This window comes from Argopecten irradians, chromosome 15 (assembly GCF_041381155.1).
Source record: "Argopecten irradians isolate NY chromosome 15, Ai_NY, whole genome shotgun sequence".
Taxonomy (NCBI): Eukaryota; Metazoa; Mollusca; class Bivalvia; order Pectinida; family Pectinidae; genus Argopecten; species Argopecten irradians.
In genome coordinates this window covers 5758680-5778177 of record NC_091148.1, presented here as the reverse complement: position 1 = coordinate 5778177, position 19498 = coordinate 5758680, and the positions used below count along the sequence as shown (strand labels likewise).

General features: G+C 35.4%; 1 long non-coding RNA gene across 1 annotated transcript; it reads right to left on the bottom strand.

Annotated features, from left to right (window-relative positions):
- Window positions 1-14314: 14314 nt before the first annotated feature.
- On the bottom strand, window positions 14315-17731 carry LOC138308524 (uncharacterized). Its single transcript, XR_011206143.1, has 4 exons — window positions 17457-17731; window positions 16106-16219; window positions 15670-15762; window positions 14315-14583 (listed from the first exon to the last, which is right to left on the bottom strand). It is a non-coding gene; the product is annotated as an uncharacterized lncRNA (long non-coding RNA).
- Between the last annotated feature and the right edge of the window lie 1767 nt (window positions 17732-19498).

Sequence of the window (19498 nt, the reverse complement as noted above, 5' to 3'; positions counted from 1 at the left end):
GAATAAAAATATTAATTATGGAGACCAGCTTGGCATAAAATGCATTCCATATAATTCAGTTGTTATTTCCATTGAAAGTTTATTGTTATAGGTATTCTGTGGACATTTGTAACTTCTATATAATAGTTGTTGTATTTATTTTACAAAGAAGAGTAATATGTGTGATCAGATGACATTTGTGAAATTGATATGAAGTAGTTCCTATTTTTAAGTCATCTGACCCAAGTAGGTTAAAATCTTTAAATGACTTCTTTTGAATAACTATGAGACCTAGGAACCTGATTTTGAGCCTGTGACGTGCTGGGATGAAAGGCTACAAAGTTTATTCATATGAATGACTTTAACCTTCATTCAAAGTCACAGGGGTCAAAAAGGCTAAAATCAAGTTTTTTCAAACGATTGACCTTGACCTTCATTTAAGGTTATAGGGGTCTAATAGGCTAAAATCTTTAAACGAATTCTTGTAAATAACTAAGAGTCCTAGAGACTGGATATTAAACTTGTAGAATGGTGGGGATCAAGGGACTTTAACTCATGGTCTAATTAATAAAATATATCAGAACCTGAACTTTTCCTATTAAAATATGTCTTTGTATTGCCTTAATTGTTTGCTACTGCTTTATTCTTTGAGGTGTTGTATAATGTGCCAATAGTCAGATGACCCATGGGCCTGTTGTTTTTGTTAAGCACATAGTGCTTCTTATCAATTAACTTCAATTTATCCTAGAATCATGTGAAATCTTGCAAGATGTTAAATGTTATGGAATTTATTCACAAATACAAATAAATGATATAGTTGTTTTAAACTGTTTTCAAGTTATCTGTACTGTATAGTGTGTTAAAACGATGTGGCATGTCAACTCAAATGTCGATAATGTCATCAAAAAATCAAATCTAAATCTTCATCAATGCTTTTTCCTACCTATTTATCTTTTCTAATCGCTTTTACTGGTAAGAGCATATTCAATTTCTCTGCATGAAGATGAGAATTTTAATAGCTGTATTGTCCACAAAAAGACATGTAGAATATTCAATTAAAAGCTCATCAGTAATATCGTTCAGAAAGATAACAAAAAGAAGAGGACTGAGTATTGAGCCTTGAGGGACTCCAGCATTAATCCTACCTATTTTAGAAAATGAATTACTGATAAATACTTTTTGTTTTCGATTACTAAGATGATTTTCCAACCATAACAAGAAATTTCCTGAAATACCATGGCCATATGATTGTAATTTTACAAGTATTGTGCCAGACCTAGTCAGAAGCTTTTGAAATATCACAGAAAACTTACATGTGTATTTTTTCTCCTCCATATCTATACAAATTTCTGTCTATCTTTTTGTTTCTATGTTTATCTACCGCTGTGCGTGCTTGTCTTTCTGTCAATATTTGTATGATATGTCTATATGTGTACATGTATGTATGTGTGTATGTGTTGGTTGTATATGTATGTTGTGGTGTGTGTTTTTGCCATAGTGATTCAGCATAAATGTGTAACAAGGTATTAGAATTTTGTATTATCAAGATAAGATTGCAATTGGATAAATAAAAACAACTGACAATGAAAAAGATGGTGAATGATAGTGAGTTTTCATGTCAATATATGCTATATTCACAAAACTGATATAAAAGAAATAAAATTGCCATCCAACATAAAACTTTATTTATAAACCTCTAATTCCTATAAATATTTACTGCAACACTTTACTAAAAGGCTAAGACAACTGTGACACTTCATAAATCTAATATTGGCAATACATTAAACATTTGATAAGGAGAACACAGGTACTGTACCAACCATATCTGAGAACCAGAAGTCTAGTGATATACATATCTGGATACTATAACACAAGCACCATACATATCTAGGTTCTATGACACTAGCACCACACATATCTGGATACTATAACACAAGCACCATACATATCTAGGTTCTATAACACTAGCACCACACATATCTGGGTACTATAACACTAGCACCACACATATCTGGGTACTATAACACTAGCACCACACATATCTGGATACTATAACACTAGCACCACACATATCTGGGTACTATAACACTAGCACCACACATATCTGGGTACTATAACACTAGCACCACACATATCTGGATATTATAACACTAGCACCACACATATCTGGGTACTATAACACTAGCAACACACATCTGGGTATTATAACACCAGCACCATACATATCTAGGTTCTATAACACCAGCACCATATATATCTGGGTACTGAAATACTAGCACCATACATATCTGGGTACTATAACACTAGCACCACACATATCTGGGTACTATAACACTAGCACCACACATATCTGGGTACTATAACACTAGCACCACACATATCTGGATACTATAACACAAGCACCATACATATCTAGGTTCTATGACACTAGCAACACACATCTGGGTACTATAACACTAGCACCACACATATCTGGGTACTATAACACTAGCACCACACATATCTGGGTACTATAACACTAGCACCACACATATCTGGGTACTATAACACTAGCACCACACATATCTGGATACTATAACACAAGCACCATACATATCTAGGTTCTATGACACTAGCACCACACATATCTGGGTACTATAACACTAGCACCACACATATCTGGGTACTATAACACTAGCACCACACATATCTGGGTACTATAACACTAGCACCACACATATCTGGATACTATAACACAAGCACCACACATATCTGGGTACTATAACACTAGCACCACACATATCTGGATACTATAACACTAGCACCACACATATCTGGGTACTATAACACTAGCACCACACATATCTGGGTACTATAACACTAGCACCACACATATCTGGGTACTATAACACTAGCACCACACATATCTGGATACTATAACACTAGCACCACACATATCTGGGTACTATAACACTAGCACCACACATATCTGGGTACTATAACACTAGCACCACACATATCTGGATATTATAACACAAGCACCATACATATCTAGGTTCTATGACACTAGCAACACACATCTGGGTATTATAACACCAGCACCATACATATCTAGGTTCTATAACACCAGCACCATATATATCTGGGTACTGAAATACTAGCACCATACATATCTGGGTACTATAACATTAGCATCATACATATCTTGGTACTGAAATACAAAAACCATACATATCTGGGTATATAACACTAGCACCATACATATCTGGGTGTAAGAACACTAACGCCATACATATCTGGGTAATGAAATACTAACACCATACTTATCTGGGTACTATAACACTAACACCATACATATCTGTATACTATAACACTAGCACCATATATATCTTGGTACTGAAAAACTAACACCATACATATCTGGGTACTATAACACTAGCACCGTGCATATCTTGGTACTGATATACTAACACCATACATATCTGGGACTATAACACTAGCGTCGATTTGTCACCACATAAACGTCTGTATTTGGTGTGTATACCACCGCATCGACTTGTCCCCGCATGATTACGTCTGTATTTGATGTCTATAAAGCGTGTATACCACCACATCGACTTGTCACCACATGATTACGTCTGTATTTGATGTCTATAAGGCGTGTATACCAGCACATCGACTTGTCACCACATGATAATGTCTGTATTTGGTGTGTATACCACCACATCGACTTGTCACCACATGATTACGTCTGTATTTGGTGTGTATACCACCACATCGACTTGTCACCACATGATTACGTCTGTATTTGGTGTGTATACCACCACATCGACTTGTCACCACATGATTACGTCTGTATTTGGTGTGTATACCACCACATCGACTTGTCACCACATGATTACGTCTGTATTTGATGTCTATAAGGCATGTATTCCACCACATCGACTTGTCATCACATGATTACGTCTGTTTTTGGTGTGTATACCACCACATCGACTTGTCACCACATGATTACGTCTGTATTTGGTGTGTATACCACCACATCGACTTGTCACCACATGATTACGTCTGTATTTGGTGTGTATACCACCACATCGACTTGTCACCACATGATTACGTCTGTATTTGGTGTGTATACCACCACATCGACTTGTCACCACATGATTACGTCTGTATTTGATGTCTATAAGGCATGTATTCCACCACATCGACTTGTCATCACATGATTACGTCTGTTTTTGATCTTAATAAGATGTGTATACCACCACATCGACTTGTCACCACATGATTACGTCTGTATTTGATGTCTATAAGGCGTGTATACCACCACATCGACTTGTCATCACATGATAACGTCTGTATTTGATGACTATAAGGTGTGTATACCACCACATCGACTTGTCACCACACGATAATGTCTCTATTTGATGTCTATAAGGCGTATATACCACCACATCGACTTGTCACCACATGATAACGTCTGTATTTGATGTCTATAAGGTGTGTATACCACCACATCGACTTGTCACCACATTATAACGTCTGTATTTGATCTTTATAAGGTGTGTATACTACCACTTTGACTTGTCACCACATGACAACATCTGTATTCGATCTTAATAAGGTGTATATTCCACCACATTGACTTGTCACCACAACATCTGTTTTTGATCTTAATAAGGTGTGTATACCACAACATCGACTTCTCACCACATGATAACTTCTGTATTTGATGTTTATAAGGTGTGTATACCACCACATCGACTTGTCACCACATTATAACGTCTGTATTTGATCTTAATAAGGTGTGTATACTACCACATCGACTTGTCATCACATTATAACGTCTGTATTTGATCTTAATAAGGTGTGTATACTACCACATTGACTTGTCATCACATGACAACATCTGTATTTGATCTTAATAAGGTGTATATTCCACCACATTGACTTGTCACCACAACATCTGTTTTTGATCTTAATAAGGTGTGTATACCACAACATCGACTTCTCACCACATGATAACTTCTGTATTTGATGTTTATACTGTTATGTATGACACTAAATACATGTAGTTATGAGATAAGGGAGATAACTCCTATAGCTTTTTTTATCAATACATCCTATGAAGGTCATATCATTGATTTAGGTTATAGAACTTTCTAGAATATAATCATGTATAAACAAATATGTTTGTAAACATGTTGATTTTAAGTAGATATCTAGAATGATCTATTTCCAGAAAGTTATGTGTGTTTACTTGTTTACTGTTTTTAGTTAGATATTTCTAGAAGTAGGAGGTTCTCCAATATTCTTGAATTAGGGTTTAGCTATATATACTCCAACTGTCCAAAGCTAATCAGAACTGTAATGAGACCTGTAATAAGACATATCAAGAATTGTACAGCGCCATATAAGATTCTATTGGGAGAGCTATTGTGACTTTATCTGTGGATTATTACAACACTTTGTGTGGAGTTATTCATATTGCCTGGAACTTTACAAATCATCGGTGGACATTCAATTTCCTTGTGGATTTGTGATTATTGTTAATTTGAAACCTGGAAGGATCAAGGATTATACCAGGACATTCGCATACAGATAAGTAACACTTTAAATCATCGTACTAGTCTTGTACCACCACCAATTACTTTAGATATTGTAAGCCATCTCTGTATAATATTGTATATATAATTAAATTGTGTTTTGAATTTAGCTGCTGGTTTCTCCTTTCTGTTATTCGTTCATGTAACAGAATTGGGGGCTCTTGTCCGGGATCGATATTCAATTTGTGAAATCTAACTTTGAAAAATTAATTAAGAAATTTTCAAAATTTGTGTACAAACTTTGAGTTTACATTTGAAACCAACAGCTAGATAAATATGACTACTATGCAGGTAGAACAGTTTGTTAAAGCGCCATCCCTGGAAGTTCTTTTGCAAGTTAGTAAGAAGGATTTACTGTTATTGGGTAAACATTTAGGCCTTACTATCAAAACTAATTTGAGGAAAGCTGAAATTAGGAATGTAATTATAAGATATTTTGTTGACAATGACAAATTTGACTCTAGTGCATTAGATAGTATAGAGGAAACAGTCAGCTCAGAAATTCAAATTAGACAAATGGAACTTGAACATGAAATGAAACTAAGACAAATGGAAATAGAAAAAGAGTTAAGAGAAAAAGAAATTGAAAGAGAATTAAAAGAAAAAGAGATTGAGAGAGATCAGATGTTAGAGCTAGAGAAGCAGAAAATTCAAGCTGAAACAGAACTTAGAATGAAAGAATTAGAGCTAGCTTCTCAAGACAGTTCAAGTAATCCAACTTTTAGGGGTTTACAAGGAAACAGAGGTTTTGATGTTAGTAGAAACATAAGGTTTGTTCCTCCTTTTCAAGAGAAAGAAGTTGACAAGTATTTTTTCTGCATTTTGAGAAAATAGCTGACAGTATGAAATGGCCTGAAGATAAGCTTACAATGCTTCTTCAGAGTGTCTTGATTGGTAAAGCTAGAGACATTTATTCTTCTTTATCTGTAGATGAGATTTCAAATTACCAAGTAGTCAAGAAAGCTATTTTGAAAGCTTATGAGTTAGTTCCTGAGGCTTACCGCCAGAAATTTCGAAACTCGAGAAAGAGAGATGAACAAACTCATGTAGAATTTGCCAGAGAAAAAAGAACAATTATTTAATAGGTGGTGTGATTCTAAAGAAATTGATGAGGATTTCGGTAAATTGAGGCAATTATTGTTGATAGAGGAGTTTAAACGTTGTGTCCACACAAACATAAAAAACTCATTTAGATGAGAGAAAAGTTGAAACCCTTAGTGAAGCAGCTACAATGGCTGATGATTACGCTCTCACCAACAAAGGCTCATTTGTTAAAAACAGTTCTCAAGACAAAAACAGTACCACAGGTACTAGTAAATTTGGTCAGCCTAGGAACCCAACCTTTAGTGGCCCTTCCTACGACAAACCTAAATTAGGTGATAAAACTAAGTCTGCTTCTAAAACAGATGATAGGGTAGGTGTGTGGTCTCCTTCTGGTCCTGTTTGTAATTACTGCAAGAAAGTAGGGCATACTATGTCTGAATGTTATTCTCTCCAGCGTAAGGAGCAAAGGCGTAAACAGTCAGTTCCTTCTGTGTTAGCTATGTCAAAGCCTAGTCAGAAACTTAGTGATATTGTGGAAGATTCTAAAGTGTCTGTTGAGATTAAGAGCTCAGAGTCTGATAGTGTCTTGGAGAAGTACTCTCCCTTCATTTCTGAAGGTTTTGTTTCACTTACTAGTGATATTACCAACTTGAAACCTGTGAAGATTTTGCGAGATACTGGGGCTTCTCATTCTTTGATATTAGATGGCGTAGTGCCTTTGTCTGAGGAGACCTCATCTGGTAGTAGTGTTTTGCTTCAAGGTGTAGAGTTAGGTTTTGTTAATGTGCCTCTCCATTCTGTTTATTTAAAGTCAGACTTGGTTACTGGGCCTGTCACCATTGGTGTTAGACCGGAACTTCCCATAGAGGGCGTGTCGCTCATTTTAGGCAATGACTTGGCTGGAGAGAAAGTTAGGGTAGATCCCTTAGTGTCCAGTATTCCAGATAAAACAGATGATGCTGAGTCTATTCAACAGGAATTTCCTGGTATTTTCCCTTCTTGTGCTGTAACTCGTTCAATGAGTAAGAAGGTTTCTGATGTTGCAGTAGTTGAGGATCATTATAGTCCAGGGTTAGGTGACACTTTCTTGGCTCATGATATAGAGGATGTCGGGAGCAAGTGTGATCTTTTGAGCAATCCTGTAGACTTTGATAGTGATAGAGTTGTTCCTAACAAGGGTACTTCTTTGTCTGACATGATGAGCAAATCATCTTTGTCTAGAGAGGAGCTTATAGTAGAACAGGAGAAAGATCCTGAAATCTCCTTATTGTGTAATCGGGCTTTGAGTGAGGAAGAGGCTGAGAAAGTCCCGGTTTGTTACTTCCGTCAGTCAGGTGTGTTGATGCGCAAGTGGCGCCCCCCTGATGTGTCTCCCGAGGAAGACTGGAAGGTTGTCAATCAAATAGTTGTCCCACCGAGGTATAGGCAAGATATTCTGAGTTTGTCTCATGACGTACCTATGGCAGGGCATCTAGGTGTGACCAAGACTTATAACAGGATCTTAGATCACTTCTTTTGGCCCAAGTTGAAACGGGATGTGGCTGATTTTTGTAGGTCTTGTCATACTTGTCAGGTGGTAGGGAAACCTAATCAGAAAATCCCTGTTGCACCTTTGCACCCCATTCCAGCATTTGAGGAACCATTTAGTAGAGTCATTATAGACTGTGTAGGTCCTCTACCCAAAACTAAGTCTGGGAATGAGTATCTTTTAACTATTATGTGTGCTTCCACACGCTTTCCTGAAGCCATTCCACTCAGGAATATTAAAGCCCCTAACATAGTCAAGGCTTTGGTTAAATTCTTTACATTGGTTGGTCTTCCAAAAGCTGTCCAATCGGACCAAGGTTCGAATTTCATGTCTGGTATTTTTCAACAAGTCATGTACCAGCTCCAGATCAAGCAGTATAAGTCTAGCGCTTATCATCCAGAGTCTCAGGGTGCTTTAGAACGTTTTCATCAGACATTGAAGAATATGATGAGATCTTATTGTTTTGAAAACAAAAGAGATTGGGACGAAGGTATACACATGTTGTTGTTTGGCGTTAGAGAATCTGTACAAGAATCTCTTGGCTTCAGTCCCTTTGAACTTGTGTTTGGACATACTGTACGTGGTCCTTTGAAAATTTTGAAAGACAAAATTTTGGACGAAGATTCTAAAGTTAATCTCTTAGAGTATGTGTCTAACTTTAAGCAAAGGTTGACAAGGGCATGTGAACTGGCAAAAGAAAATTTGGCCGTTACTCAAACCAAAATGAAAACATGGTATGATAAAGATGCCCGTGCAAGAAGTTTTGATCCAGGTGACAAAATTTTGGCTCTATTACCAATACCGGGTCAGCCTTTGCAAGCTAGATATTTTGGACCTTATATTGTTGAGAAAAAGGTCGATGATGTTAACTACATTGTACAAACTCCAGGGAGGTGCAAGAAAACTCAATTATGTCATGTTAATATGCTTAAGAAATATGTAGATAGAGAAGAGAGCAAGACCTCTCAACCTATTGCTACTTTGGCCTCTGTACCATCACAAAGTGAAAGTACAGCTGATATTTGTAAATTAGACTTAGATGGTGGTGTACAAGATGTAGGTTTAGACTGTGGTGTTAAGTTACGGAATTCAGATGTGCTCGCGAACTTGGACAAGAAACTATGTCATCTATCGGAAAAAGAACGCAATGAACTTAAAGATTTGATACTTGAGTATAAACATTTGTTTCCGGATACACCAGGCAAAACAGATGCTATCTATCACGACGTGGATGTAGGCGATGCGCCACCTGTCAAGCAACATCCTTACCGTGTCAATCCTTTGAAAGAAAAACACTTAAAGAAAGAAATTCAATACATGTTGGACAATGATATTATTGAACCAAGCAAAAGTGAATGGAGCTCTCCATGTGTTCTGGTGCCAAAGCCAGACAAGACATACCGGTTCTGTACTGACTTCAGAAAAGTAAACTCTGTCAGTAAAACAGACTCTTATCCAATTCCAAGGATTGACTCATGTATTGACAAAGTTGGCAAAGCCAAGTACGTAAGCAAGTTTGACCTGTTGAAAGGATATTGGCAGGTGCCATTAACAGAAAGAGCTAAAGAAGTGTCGGCATTTGTAACCTCGCAAGGTTTGTACCAGTATAAAGTTATGCCGTTTGGTATGAAGAATGCCCCGGCAACATTTCAACGTCTTCTTAACAGCGTGATATCAGACCTGGAAGGCTGTGATGGATACATCGATGACGTCATCAACTACCACGACACGTGGGAAGACCATCTACGCGGGATTCGTGAATTCTTCGAAAGACTCACTACCATGAAATTGACTGTAAACTTATTGAAATGTGAATTTTGTCATGCAACTGTTGAATTTTTAGGCCATGTTGTAGGACAGGGGCAGGTTAAACCTGTTCAGGCCAAAGTAGAATCAATTATAGATTTTCCAACTCCTGGAGGCAAGAGAGAGAGCTGATGAGATTTCTTGGTATGGCTGGATACTACAGAAAATTTTGTCAAAATTTCTCTGTTATAGCAGCTCCACTTACTGCTTTGTTAAAGAAAAATGTCAAATTTGTCTGGTCAGACGAATGTAAGTCTGCCTTTGAGAAATTGAAAGCCATATTATCAAACTCACCACAGTTCTGACTGCTCCAGATTTTAATAAACAGTTTAAACTGTTTGTTGACGCCAGTGATGTAGGTGTTGGTGCTGTTTTGATGCAAGAAGGTGCTGAAAAAATTGACCATCCAATTTGTTATTTCTCGAAAAAGTTTGACAAACACCAGAGAAATTATTCCACCATTGAGAAAGAATGTTTAGCGTTGATTTTGGCCTTGAACCAATTTGATGTGTATCTCTGCACTACAGTTGTGTGCCTGTGTTGGTCTTCACCGACCACAACCCTTTGACATTCATTGGGAAATGAAAAACAAAAATCAAAGAATTCTCAGGTGGAGTTTGACTTTGCAAGAATACAATCTTGACATCAAACATATCAAAGGGAAATACAATATTCTAGCTGATGCTTTATCAAGGATTTAAATATTACTTGATATGTCAAGAAAGTTTCCTTTTCAAGAAAACTTTCTTTTCTTTAAGGAGGGGTGTGTTATGTATGACACTAAATACATGTAGTTATGAGATAAGGGAGATAACTCCTATAGCTTTTTTTATCAATACATCCTATGAAGGTCATATCATTGATTTAGGTTATAGAACTTTCTAGAATATAATCATGTATAAACAAATATGTTTGTAAACATGTTGATTTTAAGTAGATATCTAGAATGATCTATTTCCAGAAAGTTATGTGTGTTTACTTGTTTACTGTTTTTAGTTAGATATTTCTAGAAGTAGGAGGTTCTCCAATATTCTTGAATTAGGGTTTAGCTATATATACTCCAACTGTCCAAAGCTAATCAGAACTGTAATGAGACCTGTAATAAGACATATCAAGAATTGTACAGCGCCATATAAGATTCTATTGGGAGAGCTATTGTGACTTTATCTGTGGATTATTACAACACTTTGTGTGGAGTTATTCATATTGCCTGGAACTTTACAAATCATCGGTGGACATTCAATTTCCTTGTGGATTTGTGATTATTGTTAATTTGAAACCTGGAAGGATCAAGGATTATACCAGGACATTCGCATACAGATAAGTAACACTTTAAATCATCGTACTAGTCTTGTACCACCACCAATTACTTTAGATATTGTAAGCCATCTCTGTATAATATTGTATATATAATTAAATTGTGTTTTGAATTTAGCTGCTGGTTTCTCCTTTCTGTTATTCGTTCATGTAACAATACCACCACATGATAACGTCAGTATTTGATCTTAATAAGCTCTGTATACCACCATATAGACTTATTACCACATGACAACGTCTGTATTTGATCTAAATAGGTGTGTATACCACCACAACGACTTGTCACCATATGATAATGTCAGTATTTGATCTTAATAAGGCGTGTTTACCACCAAATCGACTACTGGGCGGTGGTTTTTCTCGGGGTTCTCCGGCCTACCTCCATCAACAAACCTTGCATGTCCTTACATGACTCTGGTTTTAATAAGACGTTAAACTAATAAGCTGTAACATCTGTATTTGATGTTTTTAGGTCACCGCAGAAGGATCTTCATTGATCTTCTTTGTTCCATTATAACCTCTAGAAGTTGGTTGCATAAGGTTAATATAGTGTAAAACACGTTAATAATGAACTTGCTTACAGTGAATTCATGTGTCTTTGTTTCCATGTTATAGTAATTTTCGTTTCAAGGTTCCTTTTAGTTATCTGTAATATGTGTATAACAATCTATGTGTATAACGAAGTGAATCAGGTGGTCCCCAAAGGTTTGTTATAACCGTTGCATTCTCTATTTGCATATTACCGAGTTATCTGCACTTGTGGGTAGGTATTGGTTGTGATATCATATGTTTGCAAGCGTTCTGTTATACTTAAATAATGACATAACAAGAAATACCTTCCCGCAAGGGAGCTTACACTGTTATATGCAAATGTAGTGGCTTAATACTTATACAAACATACAAAGACTTTGTAGTAAGTTTAATTATAGTTTATTCAACTACATAATGTAATAATAATGTACAAATTAAGTTATGCATCACTGAAGAATGATTAAATACTGTGAAAGCACCCTTGTCCCACACCCTCACTTAGGAAAAGACAGATAGGTAATGTGCAAAACTAACCATATAACATGTTACGTTTGTAAAATGGTCAACTACATGTACAACTATATCAAATGGGATTTATACTCAGACTATCAATACAATATAATACATAATGTTATATGAAACATATTATTCAAATGAGACTGTATAGACTCCACACATCCATTGGAAAAGAAAATTAATGAGATGTTTATAAATTGAAACATGATAGTATAGTTGAAAAAAAATGAGTTATTTTACAATTTGATGAAATAAAACAACTATTTCGGGTAAATTTAAGACAGGGTTCTTATTATAGATGTGAATTATATATATTTAGTACATCACATGATAATTACTAGGAATGCGATTGGATAACAGCCATGGTCTATTTTGCGACAGTTCCCTGTCCTTCTTGACTACGGGAGACTATACCTGACTACGGGAACTATACCAAAGTATAGTCCCTCGGGAATGAACACGCGACCAAATATATGACGTCATAATGAATGTCATGTGACGTACTAAATCTATTATTGCCCTTTCCCTCGGGAACTGTTTTCCTATAGTGTTGTCTGGCGAGGTATAGTCCCCTCGTCTTCGACTCGGGGACTATACCTCGCCAGACAGCACTATAGGAGAACAGTTCCCTCTGGAAAGGGCCATAATAGAATATTATTGACTCTTATGATGATTATACATTTGATGGCTATAGCAAATAACTTTTAAAAACAAAATATGACATAAAAAACTATTATCTATGACCTGATGCTAATATATGTTGAAGAAGTTTAAATTTTTAGCAGATAGATACCTTCAATACTTTCTGAAAAATAGTGATAATTGTCAAAATCCAAAATGGCTGCTAGTTGGCCATTTTGTTATCCAATCAGTCCTAAAATACAATATGCAAAACTAGTCACCAAGGCAAACCTACATATGAAATTTGAGATAGACCTCTTTTGTACTTTCTGGGAAATAGTTATAACAAGAATTGTTTAATATGGCAGAAAAGACAGAAGGAAGGACGGATGAACAGATCATGGACAAATCACAATTTGAATCAGATATAGTGGACTAAAAAAATGTTGAATCTTGGGAAACTAGGCCTATATGAACAAACAGGAATGACATTAAAAACACCCAGTCTATACAGCTGCAGGAGTACGATGACCGACAGCGGCCGGCAAAAAACAACTCCTACAAAACGTTTTTCGTACTTTCGTACTGAAATATTCATTGATATTTAAGTACAACTTTTATTTTCTAAAAATGTTTTTTGTCATGAAAATTAATTATGTACAAAAAATATTTTCTAAAAATATTTTTTGTCGTGACAAATTTTTATCACATATTTATGTAAAAAAAAAACCCAGGTCTGATGCTAAACCCTGTATTTAAATGGAATCTTCCTATTCTCAGATGTACAATTAATCTTTCAGATAAGGAATTCAACAATGAATGTTCCATTTGGCTTGCTTAAAACATAGACTGTGTCATAGACAATCAATTAATACTGGTTTCTTGGTGGACTTAATTTTATCTATATTTGAGAAAGTTCATAAAAGTAGCAAAATGTAAGTGGTAATAAACAGGTCATAATCTCTATTTTTTGCCTAATTATTATCCCTTTTATATATCTCTATATACCAAAGGTTTAAATGTCCATTTAACTTAACTACATAATTATTTTGTACATAATTATTTTTCATGACAAAAAACATTTTTAGAAAATAAAAGTTGTACTTAAATATCAATGACTATTTAAGTACGGAAAACGTTTTCTAGGAGTTGTTTTTTGCCGGCCGCTGTTGGCCATCGTAGCTGAGACGTGTTCAGTTGACAAAGAAAATAAACCTTCTCTTCACAATTGATAAGACTATGTAAAAATTTCTTTCTATAGCTCTATAGCTTTTCTTCTTGATATCTTATTCAAAGTACAGATAACATTATCCACCCAGGCTTCATCCATTGTATTAATCTAATTTCTTCAGAAATAGTTTTGTTTTCAATCTAAATTTCTGTTTTACGTTTCTGTTTTACAACTTTTTAACCTACTGTGTTATTTTTAAGAAATTTGTATATATATATATATATATAGTTTTGAGAAAAGACCAAATGTGCTATTCCTTTCTTCAATGGAATCCTCCGAAACATCCTTGAGCCACATCTCTTAATTGACCGACCATTGATCACCCTGGTAGACTGCTCCTGAACAAAATTTTCAACTTCAGCAAAGAGTAGTGTCAGTCTTGGGAAGCTTGAAATGTTCATCCAGGAGCACTTCAAATCTGCATGCTTGTAAATAAATAAATAAATATGCATAGGTATACCAATGTTGACAAGAGGCAAAGTTTAATTCAATATTTTTTATCCATAGTGACTCAACAAGCACACAAAACATTTTTATACTTATAACTAGAACTGCATTTACCTCATTTATACATGTGAATGCATGTGGTACATGTATACTGTGTTTCCAAGGTAACCATTGTTATTATTAAACAATGATTTTATTATACAATGTGACATGTGAATTATAGGCATCCATATGCATGTGTTATATTATTTGACCACCAGGTTTGAACAAGATTGATTTAATTAGTCTAAGATTTATTGTCTACTGTGAAATCATCTATTTTCGTCGGGCTCAATTTTCATTGATTCTAAGATTTTACTATTTGTTGGCACTTAAATTCGTGGAGAAAACCTCACACATTACCGTTAAAATACACAGTCGACACTGTCACCTGTACTGTTTGATCGCCCAAGTGGATACAATCACATGCTAGAGGTGGTACTCAACCAGAGTTTTTACAGGCGTTTCCATCAAACAATTATTGTGTCATATTGATTGATTCAAGATATACTCAATAATTTATACTTTGGTACATGTAGATAAAGTCTACGAAATTTTGAAAACTATCTTTGTTTGAAGAATACTTTCCATCTTTGAACTTGTCATGCTTCTATCTGAAATAGACTTAATGTAGTGAGGTACTTATCATCCTACAATGTATGAACGCATAAACTTACATGACATTGGTATACATTTATTAAAATCAAACCCCCACAAAAATTAATGATTTCACAGTATATTACAAAACCTGTGTATATTGACCTGGTTACATTAGCAATCAATTTATTTGGAAAACAAAAGTGTTCTTGCATATCTACACATGGTCCCCAACATTACTGTGAAGCTTCATTAGAATTGGTACAGTTCAGGAATTGTCAGGACAATATTTGCAGATAACAGACATCTAGGTGGAAAGACAGACATCCAGGGAAGTAATGATTCCAGTATACCATAACTTTGTTGCAGGGGATATAAGAACAAAATTATTTCAACTATATACATTAAATACAATTTAAGTTATTTACCAAATGGGCAGGACACAGATGTAGCTCAGTAAACTGGTGATGTAATTTTCCCGAGCATCTACTATCGCTATCCTTCCAGTGTCTGAAGATTTTCTGTTAATTCAAAAATAATAAGTTTCAATAATATGCAAAATCTCTTGATGAAAGCAAACAATATTTCTGATATCCATGATATAGGTACGTAAGCTTGTTTACCTAGTGGTTGACAACATGTATTTCAATTTCAAGAAGATTTTATAGTTTTTACATACAAATGTACATCAGATGGATTGGACATCAGGTCTAGGCTATGCCTATTAACATGCAAGCCCTTTCCAAATTATCAAATTCCATGTATATATACATTCTGCATAACAAGTTTACCAGATTGATATGTGTTGTAATGCATGACATTCCAATGGTTTTGTCATCAAATGAGTTGAAGATATATCCATACCATCTTGAGCTTCACCAATTAGGCTTTCTCAGAAATATGGCCTATAACATGCTGTCTGTGCGAGTGATCTATTACTGCTGTGTTCAAGTGACTTTCCCGATGGCAGTAATGAAACTGAAAAAATACAAATAAAATTGAAAAAGAATGAGATTAAACTTTACTTATCACATCTACTCTTATAAGATTATGTTAAATTACATACACTATTTGAAGATCTTTTCTCTAAAGATAAATATGTGTAGTCCTCTGTTTATTACCATAATTGTTTGGTTGTAGTGCAATCTTGACATAAATTGAGCTATCAACAATGTACATGCTTCATGTTGTGTAAATATAACCCAATGTATTCCTGTATATACATTAATATATGTCATTAATTAAATTGGTTACCACCAATTTTGTCAAATCCTAATAGTTCCAAATTAGCTGTGCCACAAATGGAGAGGACAGTCAGCCATGATTTATTATCCCAGAAGGATCTTGGATCCACTTTTGCATTTTATATATACAGTAAAACTTATCTAAACCGCATGTCCTCAGAACAAGCAAATTTGGCTGTTATGGACAGATTTCCGGATTATACAGATTTAAAATAAAATCAATCAATATATGTAGCAAGTTGCCAGATGCAAATTTTGTCCTAAAGCTACATTTCTATTCTGAAAATATGATTCTAATTAATTATAACTGGTATATTTTTAAAGACGACCACTGGAAAATAAATTCTGCAAACATCCATATATCAAACACCTCATAAGGAAATAATGGTTTTAATCTCTTGTGTATATGGTCGAAACGACAAAATTTCCAAAAAATCCAATATTTTATTAAAGGCCCACTACCTTTCCTGAGTAAAACATTATAAGGTCTCTTAAAAACATTAATAACATCATAAAATATATGCCGATGGCCTTAGATGAGCTTACAATACCAAACATATGCAAGATTTCCTCCGTAATATACGATAACAGTAGAGAGTCATTTCGCTGTTTTGCTGTCCGGCGCAGTGATAGTCAACTACCGCGCCGTATTTAGGATGACGGCGGGAAACATAAAAGACCCGCATTATTAAACTTAATATTTTATTTATTTTGATCAAATTGTTCAGAAGGTGGTGATATGTGTAGTATTGTGCAAGTCTACAAAAGTATCAATCTCATTTTACATTTCCATTTTAAAATCAAAAGCCATTTTGGTAAGGTAGTGGGCCTTTAACTAGGTGTCTTTGAGCGACAATAGTTCAAAAACTAGTATAAATAACTATCAATTAATTAATGCATCTGGCCTGAGTAAGATATTAACCTGGCAGTGACCAACAAACATATCTCAAATTTACCATATTATAAAGTACCTTCAACATCAGTTACCTCTACTGATGTCTCTGGTTGCAGTGCCTTTGTCATTGAAGAAGGTCTGGTCAGCATGTCATCATGATCACGAATTTTCACGATCACCATAACATCCTGTAATGAGAGTAAAAATTATCTAGCGATAAGTGAACACCATCTTAGATTTAGGATATCTGTTATCCAATATCATATTCAAGTCAAAGTGTTATACAAAAGACACTTCTATTCTAAATGAAATGAAATATCTGGTTTCAGGAGTTTTTCTTTTTAAATTAGTAATCGAAAATATGAAATGATTGATACTAATGTGTCATTTTATGTATTTTAAGGAAGTTTGCTTCTAGAAGGATATAGGTCAGGTCTTATTAATAATCAAGGTTCAGTTGTTCAAAAGGTGTTTATTTATAAGCTTTATGAGCAGTAATGTAGAAAAAGAAAGTTTTCTCAAAGCTTATCTGATTGGTCTTGAAACTAACATCATGTTAAAGTAGGATTCAATTTCATATGATGTTTGATATAAGATATGATTGATTGTCACCTACACTTTGACCTTTACCTGACGCTTTCCTACTCTTTGACATTTACCTTCTAGTCTCCTACACTTTTGACCTTTACTTTTCAGTGCCCTACACTTTGACCTTTACCTTACACTTTCCTACACTTTGACCTTTACATTATGCTTTCCTACACTTTGACCATAACCTTACTGTCCCCTATACTTTTGACCTTTACTTTTTAGTGCCCTACACTTTGACCTTTACCTTCCTGTCCCCTACATTTTGTCATTACCTTACACTTTCCTACACTTTGACCTTTACATTATGCTTTCCTACACTTTGACCTTAACCTTACTGTCCCCTACACTTTGACCTTTACCTTCCTGTCCCCTACACTTTGTCATTACCTTATGCTTTCCTACACTTTGACCTTTACCTTACTATCCCCTACACTTTGACCTTTACCTTACTGTCCCATACGCTTTGACCTTTACCTTACTAGTCCCCTAAACTTTGACCTTTACCTTCTAGTCCCCTACACTTTGACCTTTACCTTCTAGTCTCCTTCACTTTTACCTTATTGTCCCCTACACTTTGACCTTTACCTTCTAGTCCCCTACGCTTTGACCTTTACCTTCTAGTCCCCTACACTTTGATCTTTACCTTCTAGTCCCCTACACTTTGACCTTTACCTTCTAGTCTTGTACACTTTGACCTTTACTTTCTAGTCTCCTTCACTTTTACCTTTATCTAATTGTCCCCTACACTTTGTCATTACCTTATGCTTTCCTTCACTTTGACCTTTACCTTACTATCCCCTACACTTTGACCTTTACCTTACTATCCCCTACACTTTGACCTTTACCTTACTGTCACCTACACTTTGACCTTTACCTTACTATCCCCTACACTTTGACCTTTACCTTACTATCCCCTACACTTTGACCTTTACCTTACTATCCCCTACACTTTGACCTTTACCTTACTGTCACCTACACTTTGACCTTTACCTTACTGTCACCTACACTTTGACCTTTACCTTACTGTCACCTACACTTTGAACTTTACCTTACTGTCCCCTACGCTTTGACCTTTACCTTCTAGTCCCCTACACTTTGACCTTTACCTTCTAGTCACCTACACTTTGACCTTTACCTTCTAGTCTTGTACACTTTGACCTTTATTTTCTAGTCTCCTTCACTTTGACCTTTACCTAATTGTCCCCTACACTTTGACCTTTACATTACTGTCCCCTATCCTTTGACATTGACTTACCTTTCCCCTTTACTTTGACATTACTTTACACTTTCCTTCACTTTGACCTTTACCCAATTGTCCCCTACACTTTGACCTTTACCTTATGCGTTCCTGCACTATGACCTTTACCTTACTGTCCCCTGTACTTTGACCTTTACCTTACTGTCCCCTTTACTTTGACCTTTATCTTACTGTCACCTATATTTTGACCTTTACCTTACATTCCCCTACACTTTGACCTTTACTTTCTGGTCTCCTACACTTTGACCTTTCCCTTACTGTTTCCTATC